This window comes from Heterocephalus glaber, unplaced genomic scaffold (assembly GCF_053883595.1).
Source record: "Heterocephalus glaber isolate CG9 unplaced genomic scaffold, H.glaber_assembly_v1.0 deba00001564, whole genome shotgun sequence".
NCBI classification, from domain to species: Eukaryota; Metazoa; Chordata; class Mammalia; order Rodentia; family Bathyergidae; genus Heterocephalus; species Heterocephalus glaber.
The window spans coordinates 4,567,248-4,585,613 of record NW_028258351.1 but is presented as its reverse complement, the minus strand read 5'-3'; the positions used below and the strand labels follow the sequence as shown (position 1 = coordinate 4,585,613).

The 18,366-nt window shown below is 37.4% G+C and overlaps 1 long non-coding RNA gene across 1 annotated transcript; it reads right to left on the bottom strand.

The window, feature by feature from the left end:
- Positions 1-443: 443 nt before the first annotated feature.
- Positions 444-17,272, bottom strand: LOC147823793 (uncharacterized). The gene is made up of 3 exons (XR_015443155.1): positions 17,124-17,272; positions 10,110-11,248; positions 444-817 (listed from the first exon to the last, which is right to left on the bottom strand). It is a non-coding gene; the product is annotated as an uncharacterized LOC147823793 (long non-coding RNA).
- Between the last annotated feature and the right edge of the window lie 1,094 nt (positions 17,273-18,366).

The window sequence follows — 18,366 nt, the reverse complement described above, 5'->3', positions numbered from 1 at the left end:
CAAATATGTACAAATAGAAATAAATCCCCCAGAGGCTGGGGCTTTAGCTCAGTGGTTCCAGCACCTGCCTTGAAAGCGCAAGGTCCTGAGTTGATCCCTGGTACCAAAAAAAAAAAAAGAAATCCCCCAAAATACTGTGAAGTTTCTTTGCATTAATCCGATAGAAGGGTGGATGGGAACTCCACTAAACTAGGAGTACAGCTGAGCTGTACTGAGCAGAACTCGCTGAATCCTGTGGCCCCTTCCTGTCTGGATCTTCCATTTCAATTATGATTTTATAAAAGCTTGAAACCAAAAGGTCATATAAGAAACTCAATTTCAATTTCAATTATATACTAAAAATTCCAATAACCATTTTCTGAAATTGGAGGACAGTGTTTGATCTTCTCCTGGTGTCTTAGTTGCTTTGCTCATTGCTGAGACAAAATACCCGACACTCAAAGTTAAAGGAGGAAAGGTTTATTGTAGCTCACGGTTTGTAGAGGTTTCAGTCCATAATCAGCTGGCTCCAAGGCAGGGTGGCACATGGCAGAGGGGCGTCCCAGAGCAGAAACAGTTCATGGCAGGTAGGCAGTAGTAAACCACCAAGCGAGGAAGCAGCAATCGACCACAGCAACCCTCTTTCTGTCCCTTATATTTTATCCAGGCAACCCACCTTTAGGGCAGGTAGCACTCGCACCCAGGTTGGGGCACTCTTAATCCTACCCAGAACTATGTCAAAACAATCAGTGGGCTAATTTAAGAATCAGACGGGCCAGGGATTTAGCTCAGTGGTTTCGTTGCCTGCTGCACAAGCGCGAGGACCCGAGTTCGATCCCTGGTACCAAAAAAAAAAAAAAAAAGAATCAGACACCTTTGATCCCAGCATCACACACTCCAGATCCAGCTACATCTGAAAAGCTCCACTTATGACCCCATGAGACTTTGGAGGGACATGTAGACACAAGCCACAACACCTGGGACGGCAGTCCTAGTAACTTCAGCTACTCCTCACCAAGCAGGTGTTTCCTGGTAAGCTGTTGGCAGCCTCAGAACTATAGATGCTACCCTGTCTGTGTCCATAACAGAATAGATTTCTGTCCTAGTTGTTTCCCCATAGACCTCCACCTGATCTTGAGAGTTCCAAAGTGCTGCATAAAAAGGTAAAGGGAATAGAAAATTTAAAAAGCCAAATATACTCCCATGTCTTCTGGCCTGAATGATTAGGTAATGCAGGGAAATCAATCTCCCTTTGCATTCTCTAAGTTTTGAGCTTCCTGTACAAGAAAGCATGCTTTATCACACTTAGATATGGTGGATTATGATCAAATTTAGTGAGACTACATCCATATGTAGCTATATACATACATTTATATATATCTATTTATCTGTTTTCAGAGATTTTTTCTGTTGTTCATTTTAAAAGACAAACATCACATTTTTAGTAATAAAAATGAACAAAAAACTTTATGTAACCCTAGAACTTACCTAACCCTAAATGGAACACAAGTCAGCAAGGCACCATACTTGCTTAAAAGGCAACAATCTAGACAGCATTAATAGAAGTCATCATGTCCAGATTGTGTGATATAAAAATTCCACTTTATTTGTAATCAGACCACCTCTTAAAATCTAGCCATCACATTCAAGAAGGACATTGACCAACCAGAAAACATGGCCAGGAAAATGACCAGGATAATGAGAAGCCGGGCACCTATCTCAGTAAACAACAACCAAGTGTCCTACAGATTAGGTGGTCTCAGAAAGGAAGGCCTAAAGAGAGCAAATAATGCACTGAGCTGCTATGTGGAGGAAGAAGCACACATCTCTCTGGACCAGAGAGCAGACTGGACCCACAGGAGAATTACTTGATTGCCTGTCGGTGAGCTGAGCATATCCCTGGCAACTGATAAATGCTGGGGGACGATCTGTCAGGCACATAGGCCCAGGGATAGCTACTGCAAATTGGGAGTTGGATAAGATGACTCAACTCCAAGAATCTATGTATCTGTAAAAAAAAAAAAAAAAGCCTTATAAACAGGCAGTGTTTTTTTGGTTTGGGCAAAAATAGAACACCTGCCTAAAATTTCCACAGTTAGAGTCATTTCAATGGGTAAAAGCATTGGCATCCAGAATATCTCTTCTCAAATGCAACATGTTATCTGGGAAGAGTAAGAAATTAGCATAAATAGATGATTTATCAAATAACTAACTGGAAGGAATTGTAGAATGATGGAAATGGCAATCAACTGGGAATCGGATTTGAGCCTGAACCTCCCAGTTATTATGTGGTCTTAGGCAAGCTATTTACCACTTTGAATTTTCATTTCTTCATCTATTCATAATAAAAGCACCCATTCTCAAACACCAAAGGGTAGACATTTTCTGGTACAGCTCTAGCAGGCATGGGCAGCTCTACAGCCAATATTGTGATGACCTATTACAATTCAGGTGGCACATCCCTTTAACTAATAACGTCAGCTTTCACGTCCTTCACTCAGCATTTTACTGGCTATCCTAACTGATGCAAAAGGCAAGGAAAGAAATAAAAGGCATAAGAGTTGGAAAAGGAAAAATAAAACTGCTGCTATTTGTTGACAATATGATTGTTTACATAGAGAATCCAAGAGAATAAATAGACAAACTATCAAAACCTTTAAAAGAATTGTATAAGGTTGCTGAATTCAGGATCAACATACAAAAAAAAAATTAAAAGTATTCCTATACACCTGCAAAACTAGTAGAAAATACAATCTTTAAGAGTTCCATATCAACAAAAACTAAAAGATATTACCAATGGGTCTACTAAAAAGAAGTGTTAACCCAAATGGAAAAAATAATACAACTTTATTGAAGAACATAAAAAGTCCTAAAGAGCCGGAGATTAGCTCAGTGGTTCCACCACCTGCCTGGCAAGCAGAAGGTCCCAAGTTCGATCCCCGGTACCCAAAAAAAAGGCCTAAAGGGGCAGGGGATTTAGCTCATTGGTTCCGCCACCTGTCTCGCAAGTGCAAGGTCTTGAGTTTGATCCCTGGTTAAAAAAAAAAAAAAAAAAAAGTCCTAAAGAAATCAAGCAATATAACATGTGTGTATGGAAATCCCTAATATTATGGTCAATATTTCCCAAAACTGATCTGTAAATTCAACACAGTTCCAATAAAAATCTCAACCTGGCTATATCTGTGTATAGGAAACTTACAAGCTAATCTTAAAATATGAATAGAAAAGAGCCGAGAACAGCTAAGACAATTTTGAAAAATAAGAGGAGGAAGAATTTGCCTTACTCCTTGAGAAAATTTGTAACAAAACTATATTAATTCAAATAGTGTGGTACGGGCTGGGGATTTAGCTCAGTGGTGCCGCTGCCTGCCTCAAAAGCCCAAGGTCCTGAGTTCAATCCCCAGTACCAAAAAAAAAAAAAAAAAGTAGTGTGATAGTGACAGATACAGAGATGCATATCTCCAATGAAATGAAATAAGTGACAGCCACTGCAGTGCAGTGAGCTTCATAGAGACAGCTCCAGGGCAAGTGAGAGCCAGGCCAGCCCTGGGCAACTCTGAGTCTCAATGAGGAAAACAAGTAAACGTGGGCAAAGGAGATGCTAAGAAGCCCAAAGCAAAATGTCATCATATGCATTCTTTGTCCAAACTTGCACACAGGAGCACAAGATGAAGTACCCAGATGCTTCCATTAACTTCTCAGAGTTCTCTAAGAAAACTCACCTTCTCAGAGAGGTGGAAGGTCATGTCTGCTAAAGAGAAAGGAACATTTGGAGACATGGCATAGGCGGACAAGGCCCATTATGAAAGAGAAATGAAAACCTATATGCCTCCTAAAGGGGAAATGAAAAAGTTCAAGGATCCCAAGGCACCCAAGAGGCCCTCTTCGGCCTCCTTCTTGTTCTGTTCTGAGTATTGCCCTAAAATCAAAGAACATCCTGGCCTTTCCATTGGTGATGTCACATAGAAACTGGGAGAAATGTGAGATAATGCTGCAGTAGATGACAAGTGGCCTTAGGAGAAGGACATTGCTGCCTACCAAGGTACAGGAAAACCTGATGCTGCAAAAAAGGGAGTTGTCAAGGCTGGAAAAAGAGGAGGAAGATGAGAAAGATGAAGAAGATGAAGATGCTGAAGGAGAGATGATGACGAATAAGTTGGTTCTAGTGTATTTTTTATAAAGCATTTAACTCCCACTGTACACAACTCACTTCTTTTAAAGAAAAAAATTGAAATGTAAGACTGTGCAAGATTTGTTTTTAAACTGTACAGTGTCTTTTTTTGTATAGTTAACACACTACCAAATGGGTCTTCAGATAGCCCTGCCCTGGTGGTATGTTCAATAGCCACTAACTTCGCATGATCCATATGGGGGTTGTAAATTGGCATGAAAATTTAAAGCAGGTTCTTGTTGGTGCACAACACAAATTAGCTCTCTATGGGGATGGTAGTTTTTCATCTTCAGTTGTCTCTGATGCAGCTTATACAAAATAATTGTTGTTCTGTTGAATACCACTCTGTAATGGCAAAATAAAATTTCAGCTGTTTTTTTGACACTCTGAATGCTTCTAAGTAAATATAATTTTTTAATTAAAAAAATAAATTAGGACTGGGGATTTAGCTCAGTGGTTCTGGTGCCTGCCTCACAAGCATAAGTTCCTGAGTTCGATCCCCAGTACCAAAAAAAAATAAATAAATAAATAAATAAATAAATAAATAAATAAGGTCAGAACAGGCATGCATATAAGAAGCTGTGTGTATTAAAAATAGACCTATCACACGATTCAGTAATCCCACTCCTAGATATTTATCTAAAAGAGTTAAAATCAGGATCTTTTTTGTTGTTGTTTTGGGTTCTTTTGGTACCAGGGATTGAACTCAGGACCTTGCACTTGCAAGGCAGGTGCAGTGCCACTGAGCTAAACCCCTGGTCCACCCTTGTTTTGGTTTTTTGAGACAGGGTCTCACTATGTATCCCAGGTTGGCCTTGAACTTGTGGCGATCCTCCTGCCTCAGCCTCCTGAGTGCTGGAATTACAGACATGTACCACCACCATGCCTGGCTGAAATCAGGATCTTAAAGAGTATTAGATATTCTGTTTATTGCAGCACTATTCAGAAGAACCAAGATGTGGAAATGATCTAAATGTCCATCAATAGATGAATGCATTAAAAAAATGTGATATATGCATGCAATGGAGTACTATTCAGCCTTTTTAAAAAAGGAAATTCTGCAATTTTACCAACACAAATGAAGATATTATACTTAGTGTAATAATAAGCCAGACAAACACTGTATGATTCCCCTTATATGAAGTGTCTAAAATAGATCTATAAATTCAAAGAGTAGAATTGTGGCTACCATTGGCCAGAGGGAGAGAGAAATGGTTAATGGGTAATCATTAACCAAAGGGCATAACGTTTCAGCCAAGGAAGATGAAAGATCTACTACTGTACAATAATAATATATTGTACATTTAAAATTGTGTTAAAAGAGTAGATCACATGTTAAGTATTCTTACCACAACAAAATAAAATAGAAATTTATATGTTTTAAAGATGCCATCACAGATCACTGGGAAAATGATAGTTTAATAAATGGTGCTAGAATAACTGATTATCAGTATAGGAAGGAAAAACAAAATTAGATTCCTACCTCACATATCTTATATATACAAATAGCTTTCTTTGGCATGAAAAAGTAAAGTTTTAAAGCTCTTGGTGGAAAATATTGGAGAATAGTTTCCTGCCTTTCAGGTAGTACAGGATTTCTTAGATAAGACTGATAAAAAGAAACCCAGATTATCATAAAGGAAAAATTGGACTATATTCAAATGAAACTTCAATATATTATTCAATATATTAACTACATTGAAATGGAAAAAGGCAGTACAAGCAAACTTAAAAGTCAAGTCTGAGTGGGAAAAGATCTTTATAATGAATAGTCCTAAAAACGTAAATTCCAGAAGCAGTTCTAATAAACCAATAAGAAAAAGTTCAACAATTTGAAAGAAAAATATGCAAAGAATATGAACAAGCAAGTACAGAAAAGGAAACCTAATGGCCAAAAAACATATGTAAAGTTACTTGACCTCACCAATATTTAGAGAAATGCAACTTAAAATCATAAGAGGGCCTTCTTATCATGAAGGAGAAGATGGCAGGTGGCTCAAGATGCTCAAGAGATGGTAGATTACTCATCTCTTCCAAAAACCTTCCATTTTGTGATTCTTTTACAAAACTTGTAAACTCAAAAGAATTAAAGAAAAAGGGAGAGGCTCTGGAAACAAAATTTTGGAAGCTAGGAAACAAGTAAGAGCTAACTGACTAAGCTGAAACCTAAGAAACCTGAATCCCATACTAAAAGTGGGGACAGCTGGGAAGTAATATCTGTTGGTCTATATCTCAGCTGCCCCAAAATACTGGTGACTGAGTGACTTAACAACCTCTATTTCTCCTAGAACTCAGTAAAAATGATACATGCAACAACAGGAATGAATCTCAAAACATGTTTAACAAAAAAGCCAAATACAAAAGAATATGAAATCCAACAACAAACAAATGAATCTATTGTGACAGAAGTCAGGATCGCCTATGGGAGGGAAGAGCAGGAGAAGATTGACTGGAAAGGAGCAAGAGGGAAGTTTCTGGGAATCAAAGAACATGTTCCATACCTTTCTTTGAGTGGATATCATGTGAGTGTATACAATTATTAGAACTCATTGAACTGAACACTTGAGTCCTGTTATTTTATTCTAATACACATACCATAGGTTCACCACCACTGCTATAGTGCCTATTGTGTAAGGTCCCATCATGGGGTAGGAAAATAAACATCCCTAGGTGTCCTAAGCATGTCTTTTTATGTTTTCATCTTTTTATACACTACAGAGTCCATGTGCAGTGGAACCAGAGTGATGATTTGCTTCAGAACTCTGGGAAAAGCTGGGAAATCTATTCTATTAAACTACTCATATAAAAAAAATTCTCAGACCCAGACTTCATTTTGTCTAACCTCCACTCAATCCACGGATCTTAAGCATTCCTGACAAAGGGTAAGCCACTTTTAAGCTTGAAACCCTGCAGTAACAAAATCTTCTTCCTTTTCCTAACAACAACTGAATGCTGACTATGTCCTGGCCCTGTTTTAAGTCCTTGGCATGTATTGATTCACTGAAAACTGGCTCATTACAAGTTTCGATGACTGTAAAAGTTTAGACAGCTGTATAAAGACTCGGTATGGGGCGGGGAATTTAGCTCAGTGGTTCTGCCGCCTGCCCCACAAGCACAAGGACCCGAGTTCGATCCCCGGTACCAAAAAAAAAAAAAAAAGACTCCATAGATTCCTTCCTGTCTTCATGAATCTCTTATTGATGAGGAATGAAGATTTCATCTTGGAATGAGATGCTAATGGAAATTATGGAGGAAGACAGAGTTGGTGTTCACATTGTTATATGTTATCATATTGAGCTCTAAAGTAATAGCAATAATAATAGTTAACCGTTATTGAAACAAGCTCATTTTACATGTAGTAATTACTTCCCTTAATCCACATGACAACTTACTGTTTTACAGATGAACAAAGGGATGCTTTGGAAGATTAAGTGACTATGATAAAACCATAGAGCTAGTAGCCAGCATTATAGCTTAGGCTATCTGAACCAGAGGCCAAGCTGTGAACCACACCAATCTGTGCAAACTTTCGAAGTCAGTATGTTTTTGAGACGTCTGCAATGGAAAAAAAAAATCTGACCTGGGAGAGAGATGTCCTGAGCTCTGCTCCCTCTTTTGCTACTTTCCCTGTGAGCACGATCAAATTGCTTTCCTCATTTCCCTGAGGATGAAAATAAGAGAGCTGAACTTGATGGCCACAAAACCCAAACCTAACAGTGGTCATCTAGTTACAGGATAAAGGTGTTAATAATCCTTCCCCATCTGGGATGTGTGTGGTAATAACATTTCTTGAAGTATCCAATAAGCATATGGAGATGATAATGATTATGATGGTGTTGAATGCATGAATGAATGAATTTTAACATTAGCCTCACAGAAGGATGTTCTGATTAGATGTTCTGAGAGGAGGAAAGTAGGTTTCTATCTCCCTTTTCAGTTTCAGTTGCTTTTCACCAGTTGAGTCAGCCTGAAATCTGGGCCATAAGTAAATAAAGGCAGCTTCACCACAGGCCTTTCTCTCAGGACCCAGCTGTAGGCTAAGAGCGGAAAGTGAATATGCAGAGTGGCCAATTAGTTCACTGCAGTGCCCTCATGACCTCTGACCCCTGCTGGGCAACCTCATCCATTAGCTGTCCTCCTTCCTTATACCCTCCTCTCTCTCAGTTTGAGTTGTTGTCCTGCCATTCTCTTTCAGCAAAGAAACATGCTCAGGCATTGGGCCAGCAGCTTCTACTTTCTGCCCTTTGTCTCCTCCCTCTGTTGCCCTTATTGCTAACCTGGTCACCATTCCTTGACCCTACTGCTCTCGCTATCCTGGGATTTGGGAGGGGCAGTATTCCAAGGCAGGGCTTTCTGGGAAGAAGGAGGAAAACTCTTGCTTTTCCTTTTCACTTGGGTTTCATTCCACAAACTTGGGTTTCAGTCCTACTCCTTCTCATGAGAAATGTCCTGTAATGCCTTCCCTGGGATGATTTCTTTGAAAAGCAAGTGTTTTGGAAAAGTCCATGTGGGTGAAGGCAACAGTAAGTTTCCTTCAAGATGTTTCCCTATTTCTCCATGAGATTGAAAAAAAATAAAAAATATATATTGAGTTAATTGAGAGGGGAAAATCTAGTTCAAGATTATGGGTGTGTGATTATACATTTGTGAATAAATATAAAACAACCATCAAAAGAAGTACATCAACTCATAAAACTTTACAGTGTTTGCAAAAAAGCATTCAAAGTGTTGATTGCAACTGCTAACTCATCAAAGTTCCAGTTTGGAGAGAAAAGGAGCCGATGATGACCTTTTATCAGAAAAGGGCAAGTGTTTGGATGTCAGACCCACTAGGCTTAAATACAAATCCTGACACTTGTCCACCCAATGACTTTTTTTTTTTTTTTTTTTGGTACCAGGGATCGAACTCGGGTCCTTGCACTTGCACAGCAGGCAGCGAAACCACTGAGCCAAATCCCTGGCCACTCAATGACCTTTAATAATAATAATAGTTCCCATTTCTGGGTGTATTCTATGTGCTGAGCACTTTACACACATCAACTCATTTCATCCTTATAAGAAGCAGTACGGTAGATATTATGATCATTTTTCATTCCCATTTTTTATATAAAGGAATGGATGCCAAGAAAAATTAAATTATTGGATCACGGTTGTAATAAAGAGTAATAAAGAGCAGAAAAGGAATGTGACCAAAGCATTCTCCGCTCCAGAGTCCTTCAGTGCAGTATCATACTTCCTTCAACTTACCAAGGTATTTAACCTTTACGAATTTTGGCTTTTTCCCCTGCAAAATAATCACCTATAAACATTTATAGCAATAACTCACAACTGAACACTTTCTATATTCCAGGCATTTTTCTAAATGCTAACATACCTTATTTCTTTGTATTCTCACAAAGTCCCCATAAATAGGAGCTATGATCCTCATTTTATAAAGGACATTGAGACAGAGACTAAGAAACTAACCCAGATCACAAGCTACTAAGTAGTGAAACTGGGATTTGAAATCGAGCCTCTTTGATTCTAGAGCACATGCTCTTTCAACTTCCTACTCCACAACAATTGCCTCAAAAAGGCCTACTGAAGAAGAGAGGGCAAATACACAAAGAGCAGGGGACCAGAACAGAAAAGCAGAGAAAACTAATTCCATTTGAGGATAACAGGGACAACATTACGGAGAATGTAGAGAGTTACTTGATGGAAATTCGCTTTAATGCAAGAGGAGCTCAGAAATGCATCTGTTTCATAAGGTTAGGTATACTCTTATTATGTGCCAGTGATAGTGCTATAGCAGCAAGCCAGGTCCTTGTCATAAACATCCCTAATAAACAGTAAAGCAGACACCATGTCTTCCTCATCTTGATACCACCACCCCCCCTTTCCCTTTCCACCTCAACAATGTCTTGCACACATAGTGGGATTTCAACAGATATTTTCAAAATGAAAAAGTGAATGATACCTCAGGAAGGATTTGGTTGGAGCCTTCCTGGTTTGGGATGTACTGCAGTCCCAAAGCTTGAAGATCCTTTTCCATCTCATCTTTTTCCCGGCAGCTGCTCTGAAAAGACCACAGCTGAGTGATGGGGGAGATGATTTATGGTTCTTTGTTATACAAATCTTTTCACATTCCTCCCCGTCCTATTCTTGAAGCCAATTCATCATCATATTTAAATGCAACTTTGGATAGTGAACTATGACTCATAGCCCTGAAGATAATTGTTCAGGGAACCTCCCATATTCAGATCTAAAACAGACCATCTCTCCTGTAGGGCTATCTTAGATTTCGCCGCTTTTCCCAAGGACCCAGGTACCAGTTAGCCTGAGAAATGAAAAGAAAAGGAAAACTATTCAGCTAACTAGATGGAAAGCAATGCTCTGTAATTGCTTCATAATTAAAATGATAGGAGGCCTAAGGAAGATCTGACCATGTTGTTTCAGGCTAGGCTGCAGAATAATTTTGCAAAGATGCCTCAGAGTTGTTTTGTCCGATGTGCTGGGAACTCCAGCTCTATTGGGTCAATCGTCTATAAAAACAATGATGGAAAAAGGAAGTGAAACTGGTTATTTTGGTGTTAGTCTTGCTGTGCTGAATATTGAACCCAGGGTCTTGTGCATGCAAGGCAAGTGCTATACTACTGGGCTATACCCTAACCCCTAAATGAAATGGTCTTGATTCTTCATGCCATTAATGCAAACTGATGTTAAACTAATCAAACAAAAATGTTTTATCCAATCTATTATTAAGCCTACTTCAATCATATCACTCATAGAATACCATATATGTTGCCATTTCCTTAATTGTATCAGAACAGTAGGACTAAGACTTAAAATCTTGGGCAAAAATCACTTATGCTAATTCTAATAAAAGAACATGTAGAAATGAGAACTTTTGATTTTATTTATTATTGTATATCATCTCCTTATTGTCAAAAGAACTATAGCTGTTACGATTAATTACATGAATTTTAATAACCCAAATAGGTAGGTGATACCTTCTAATTTCCTACTACCTTATGCTAAATAAATTCACCACTTCTCTTTGTGTCTCATTTCCTCTTTGTTATACAAGTAGAAGATGAATGTTTGCTTCTTATCCTCCTAAAAAACAGAAAACTCAGAATGCAATATACACCAATAAAGAGATACTTTATAAAACTATATGTTCAAAATATTGGACATACATCTCAATTTCAGTGAACTACATCTATTTTAAATGTACTAAGGATTATACCTAATATTCTTTTGTAAGATAATCAAGCTCCTTGTGTATTAGTTTAGTAATAAATTCGAGAGAATCAGTTAAATGTGCAGTTATTTGAGTTCACCCTATGCACTTGGTGGTATACAATATTTTTATTGCATTTATTGTGCACTGTCCTTACTTCCCAATGCAAGCATTACCTTTGACATATATTATGTTAACATTTTGTCATTCATTCCAAATGTTTCTGTGCCTGTTTGTCATCTGCAAAATAGAAGTCTATTTGAAAGCAAGACATGCATTTTAAAAAGACATGGAAAGCAAGATTTTAAACATATTAAATCTTTATAGATTTTGTTAATATTCACACTGTTAATACCAACATGACAACCTGATTTTGATTTTTCCCCAAGAACTTTGCCCTTAAAATTAAATAACAGGGCCAGAGATTTAGCTCAGTGGTGCCGCCGCCTGCCTCACAATCACAAAGTCCCGAGTTCGATCCCTGGTACCAAAAAAAAAAAAAAAATTGAATAACAATTCAGTGGTAGAACCATAGCTCCCAAACTGTGCCCCAAGGTACCCCAGGGTACCAAACAGCAAGTCCATGAGGAAAAACAGAATATTTTAAAAAATTTTAAGGACAACATGGTGATACTCGACATCTGTTGTATGAGGTAGGTTGTGGTTTCAACATTAGACTGTTATCCTTCTGAAAATGTCACATCTTTACAAAGCTGAGTTTTGTGCATTTGTGGTTTTTTTGTTTTTTTGGTGCCGGGGATCGAACTCGGGTCCTTGCCCTTGCGCAGCAGGTGGCGAAACCACTGAGCTAAATCCCCGGCCCCGTGTGCATTTGTTATGAGGAAAAGCACTGTATGAATATCAATGCAGAACAGGAAGAACATGATGCTGTCCAACTGAGTCTAAGCTTTGAAAGGTTGTGCAGAGACCAACTTATCCATACACCTCACTAGCAAATGAGTGTGATTATTTAAAACTGAAATTAAAATATTATTTTGCTTTCATATTATATGTATTTTTTGAAATGACTACTAAGTTGTGAAATCATAAATATGTGTTGGGATATTTGGATATAACTTAAATATGGAATTATTAGGTATTTCTTTTAGCCTGAGTTGCTGTGAAAAGAAATTACTGAGACACAACAAGTGCAGTTAATAAAGTTTGGGGCTGGGGATTTAGCTCAGTGGTTTCGTTGCCTGCTGCACAAGTGCAAGGACCCGAGTTCAATCCCTGGTACCAGAAAAAAAAAAAAAAGAACGGAAGAAAGGAAGGAAGGAAGGAAGAAAGTTTGGGGATGTTGGTTTTTCTCAGCTGAGTCTAATAATACTACAACAGAGGGTTATATTACTAGTTGTATGCATTAACATGCCAAAACTATCTGAAATAGTATCAGGCACCTAATCGTAATCATAGCATTACTGCCTTCTTGCCTCAGACAGTTCCCTACAGTAATTCTCCACTTACTTCCATGTGAAAAAACAGAACATTTGGTGTGTGTCTCTGTGAATAACAATAAAACTCTGTAACTGCCATCAAAATCAGAAGTTTCTATTTAAATTCATTATCTAGAAAGAGAACAGAAGTTATACTCCATTTCTTTATTTATTTCTTCGATGTTTAGATCTTCTGAGATTGAAATCTTTGTGCAATGGCTTTTTTTTAACAACTAGAAACAAAGAATTAGTCTCTGATACATAACAGAGTTTTAAAAAATAGAAATCCCAAACTCTTTTCAAACAGGTTTACATCATTTCAAAAACAAAATATGCTTTTTAATTGTATACAAGGAAATATCTAATAAGATTTTTGCCTTCCTCCCAATATGCACCCCCAACTCTGGCTTCCCATAGCTGCTCTGGCAAGGAGGTGACCAGAGCTATAGGATACAGCCTTGGTCTTGCTGTAGCACAGCAATCCCCACAGAAGTGCTTTAGTTTTCTTTTTAACTTTTTATTTTGATATAACTTCAGATTTATGGAAGAATTCTAAAAAGTAGTACAAAATTCCTTTACACGCCTTACCCAGATTTCCTAAATATTAATTTAACCCATTTGCTTTATCATCTATATTTTGTTAACATGGTGTCTGACATGTCTCCACTCCAAATTCACATTTTTTTCTCTTTGTAATTAGTAAGTATTTTGTAGGGATATGCTTTGTGATTATGTAAACCTCCAATTTCTCATACAAATTTCATTCGCCATTTTTCTCATCCACTGATGATTCAACTATTACCATGATAGTTGCCAAACAGTGATTCTCTAATTCCATCATTCTTTCTATATTTATCAGTTGACATTCTACCATAAGGACTCACTTGCTGTTCTCTATGTTTATTTATGTTTTTAATTTATTTATATGTGTACATATTTTATTCAGTGGGTTATGTTACTACCATTACTTATTTTTATGCTTACTTGCCCCAGATTTGGCCAGTAAGGATCCCTACAGGATGACTTTCAGTCATTTTGACATGGCTCATCTTTTTGAGTACTTTATAACTTACTGCTTAATAAGATATTTAAGACTCATATTGTACTTTCCCAGCCCTAGCCCTGGAATCAACCAATTTTCCAAGGAGGTCTGGTTCCAATCACTAAACAGAATTTAGAATTTAGAAACAGAATTTAGAAACCAGTATGTGAGTGATAGATATGTTCATTGCTCCTAGGGTATGATCGCTTCTGGGGTTTCTCAATGAACAGAGGTAGAAACACACACACATGTGCACACACAGAGTCATATTTACAGTATCTATATTAAAAACTGTGGCTTTATACTGTAGTCTACAATTCTAATTCAACACTCCAGGGTTCTTTCTACTCTTTTCTCTTCCCAGATTTGTAACTGTCTTTTCTTTCAGTGAAGAAATTGAACCCTGTTATCCTATATATTTACTTATTTTTCCAACCCCCAAATATACAGTAAGCAGATTTAGAAGTGCTACCAAAGAAAACCCTACTGCAAGGAAACAAAAGTTTCATATGCATTTACAGATCATTTTTGTTAATTCTCTACAGAATTTATTAACATTATATATGACTAATATATATATTCTAGAAAAATATGTATTCTCCATTCTATAGAATATATATATATTTATATGTAGAGAGAATATATATATATATATATATATATATATATATATATATTTAGGTAGGGTCGGCCCCCACCATACAGACATATCTACTTTTCAGAGTGATTATATTATTCATTTGAAACTGTTAGGTTAATTTATTTATATTCCTTTTTAGGATTTTTCAATTTGTGTTCTTGAGGTTTGGGGGAGGGGTTATTTGTATGTTGTAGCATAGGAACATTAACTGGGTTCCAAGAAACATAACTGTACAGAAAGAAATATTCATAAACTGGGAACAGTGGGATGTTCCCGTAGTCCCAGCTACTCAGGAGGCTGAGACAGGAAGATCATATGAACCCAGGAGTTGGAATATAGCCTGGGCCACATAGTGAGACCCTGTAAAAGGAAAGAAAAGGGGAAGGGAAGGGAGGGGAGGAAAGAAAAGGAGAAGGGAAGTGAAGAGAAAGGAGGGGCTAGAAATTCAAGAGAAATATCATTCTCTATCCCTTCCGTTCCATTTTTACCTCAACCTCACCCAGCTCTTGTAAGTAATTCATGTTGTTAACTTCTGATTTGTCCTTCTGGTTTCTCTTTTTGGTCAAAGAAGAGTATAAATGTATATTTTTTTCCTTTCTTTTCTTACCCCCAAAGTAGTATACTATAGATACTCTTTTATACTTCACGTTCTTCAGTAAACAATATACAATATACTAAAAACCATTTCCTGTTAGTTCACAGGCATCTTCTTCATTCTTTTTTAACAGATATGTGGTACTCTCTTATATGCTTGTACCAAAATTTATTCAACCATTCTTCTCCACATGGGCATTTATTTTTTTATTTTTTATTCTCCACATGGGCATGTATTTTACAAATACATATAATGCTGCAATAAATAACCTTGAACATATGTATTTCCATATTACTGGAAGTATATATCCAGGGTAAATTCTTAGAAGGATTCCTGGGCCAAAAGTATATGTGCTGCCAAAGCAAGCACTCCTGGGCCAAAAGTAAACACATTTGAAGGGGTTTTTTTGGACAACTAATAAGTTTTTTGGTTTTGTTTGTTATGCGGGTTGTTTTTATTTTTTGCGGTACTAGGGATCAAACTCAGGGCCTTGAACATGCTAGACAAGGGCTCTACCACTGAGCTACATATCTAGCCCAAAATTTTAATAAAGAAATGTTTGAATAAAGTAGGCTTGTGGTTGTGTCATTACATATTTGTCCAAACAGGTGTTTTTGTTTCAGATTTCGAGTCACCAGACATTATATGTCTTTTATGAAGTATGAATACATCTTAACAAATCCATTCTGATGATGATAAGCAATTGAATAACTGAACTCTTCCTAAGCAGATTTAAATTTTGTATGTATTTATTTAATTACAATTTAGCTCCAAGAGTAATGCTATACAAAAATAATGGGGCAGGGGGGTCCCTTAGATCTGAGAAGCAATGCTACACAAGGATAGTTCACATTCTGCCTGTGGGAATGATCAGGGACTTAATATTTTTACATCTCTAAGGAGGAGGTATTTCCTCCCAGCAGAACTGATGATTTGAAGTTGCTGGAAGCATGATGAATAATGGAGGGAGCTGGTCGACTGGTGCTACTGGGCTCGTTAATTATACTGTAAATCATGCGAACACCGACATAATGAACAAAAACCTTCTGTAGACATCTCCTCACTAAAAGAACATATCTCTAAAGAAAAATAGCCAGATTGGTAATTTTCTCAGCCTGAGACTGTATGAGATGCTGGTGTTTATCCCTAGAGATGCAGAGAAGCTGTGTGAGAAGCTTTGAAGTTAGCAAGGTATCTAAAAAATGCTTTATACTTAGGATTTGACACTCTTGATTAAGCATTTTAGGAGCCAGGATAACTAACTCCCACCTCCACAGTCTTTGCTCAGTACAATAACATTATTCTGGACTTTTATTATTTGTCTCTTTCTTCTGGGAGGCTTCTCTCATGCAGATCATAGTATTCACCAATACTTCACTATGTTTTAGAAAGATCCAGATTTCATATGGAAACCTTTATGAGATTTAGGCTTTCACAGATGCAAATCAAAGATAGGAATCAATCTATTCCATTGCTTGTCTGTTCCCTTGTCCCTTTGTCTTTTCCACTCTAAAAGCAAAACAATCAGTCTATGGCACAAATATTGATATTTTTACCATATTTGCTTTATTGTTTATACTCTGATCATTTTTTCACGTGGTCTATAGATTTCTCCACTGTAAATTTATTATTTTCTCTTTGTAATTAATGAATACCTTTTTTTTTTTTTTTTTTTTTTTTTGGTACCAGGGATCAAACTCAGGACTTTGCGTTTGCAAAGCAGGCACCAGAAACACTGAGCTAAATCCCCAGCCCATGAATACCTTATGGGACATACTTTGGGATATAAATATCAAATGTGACAAAGTTTCATGAAGAGGCCCCAAATTCATGCTAGGAGCTCTCATTAGATCTCCTTAAAGATGGTGTTATTTAAACCACCTCATGCCAAGGAGTCTATATCTGAAGAAAACCAAGTTTTAATCATTACTGCTTTCATCTCAGCATCAATAACGTGAAGCAACACAGTCTTACTGCAAGAGCTGAAGCTCTGAAATCACACAAATCGGGTTCACTATCCAGCATGGCTACTTACCACCTATATGATGTGAGAGGCAAGCTGCTTTATATTCTTGGGCCTTAGTTTCTTTCTCAGAAAAACAAGAATAATACCAGCCTTAAAGAGCTGTCTGACATCTCAAAGAGTTCACATAGTCTGAAAAGTACCCGGAACTCTACGGAGCACACAGGAAGTACTCAGTTAAGTGCTGGCGTTAATGAATAATAATGAAGATTCTGCTGTAGTTTTGAACCCTGATGAAATTTCTTCTTTGGGTGGGGACATTCTTCCATATTATACATGTATATTGTTGATCCAGCCTTAGGTCAGAGCTGATTTGAAAACAGAAAAGCCCACCTCACACTTTCTCTCCAAGAAATTAAGCTGTGGGGTATATGGTCCCGCATTCATGTCAACTCTACTTTAGTGTAGACTGTCCACTTAGAGAATGAGTAAGATGATTCCCGAGCCCTTTATTCCTTCAAGACTGGAGTGCCACCATGAGGTCAGCCTTGGTGCTCGCAATATTTCCAGGAATTCTGTCCTGATTACAAGAATATTTGTGCAGTCACGTTTACATTGCATTTTACTTACAGTAAAGCCTGCAAAGTACAGCCTGTTGACTCTTGACATAAAAAAAGTATGAAAAGGATAAGAATTTGGATTTCTTAAGCACTTGATTCAGATTTTTAAAGTACTAGAATATTGGTGTATCTTGAGAATCTGAAATTTAAAACTTAGCCCCAACAAAAATGAGATTTTTGTCTCACTGCATGAACAGCTACTGAGTTTATCTACAGCAATCATGCTCTCCTCAACTTAGATTTAATTAAGGCCTTAGAGCTGTGGCTCAGAAGTGTCTATCCCCCTTCTAGAAGAAATAATAATACCATTTTCCAAATGACCATTAGAAACTCCACGCAGGTATGCCACAAATCTCAAATGATTCAGAATTAAACTTATTATATTGTCCTCATGCAATATAAACTCATTGTATTATCTTTCAATATTCTCCACCTCCATAAACAGACACACCTTTCCGCAGTCATCTAAATTCGAGACCTGGGAATAATTCTAGGTTTCTCCCTCTTCCTCTCTTCCCAAATCCAATCACATTACCTCCTTAATGTGCTATAGATCTGCTCCTTTATACTTTTCCCAATGCTCCTTCCTTCTTTTGTCACTATGGTACTATTGTTCTGGTCTTCTTGACTCTGGACTTGCCTCCCTTGGTGGTGCTGTAATCTTTTAAAATTAAAAAATGTTTATAACATTGCAT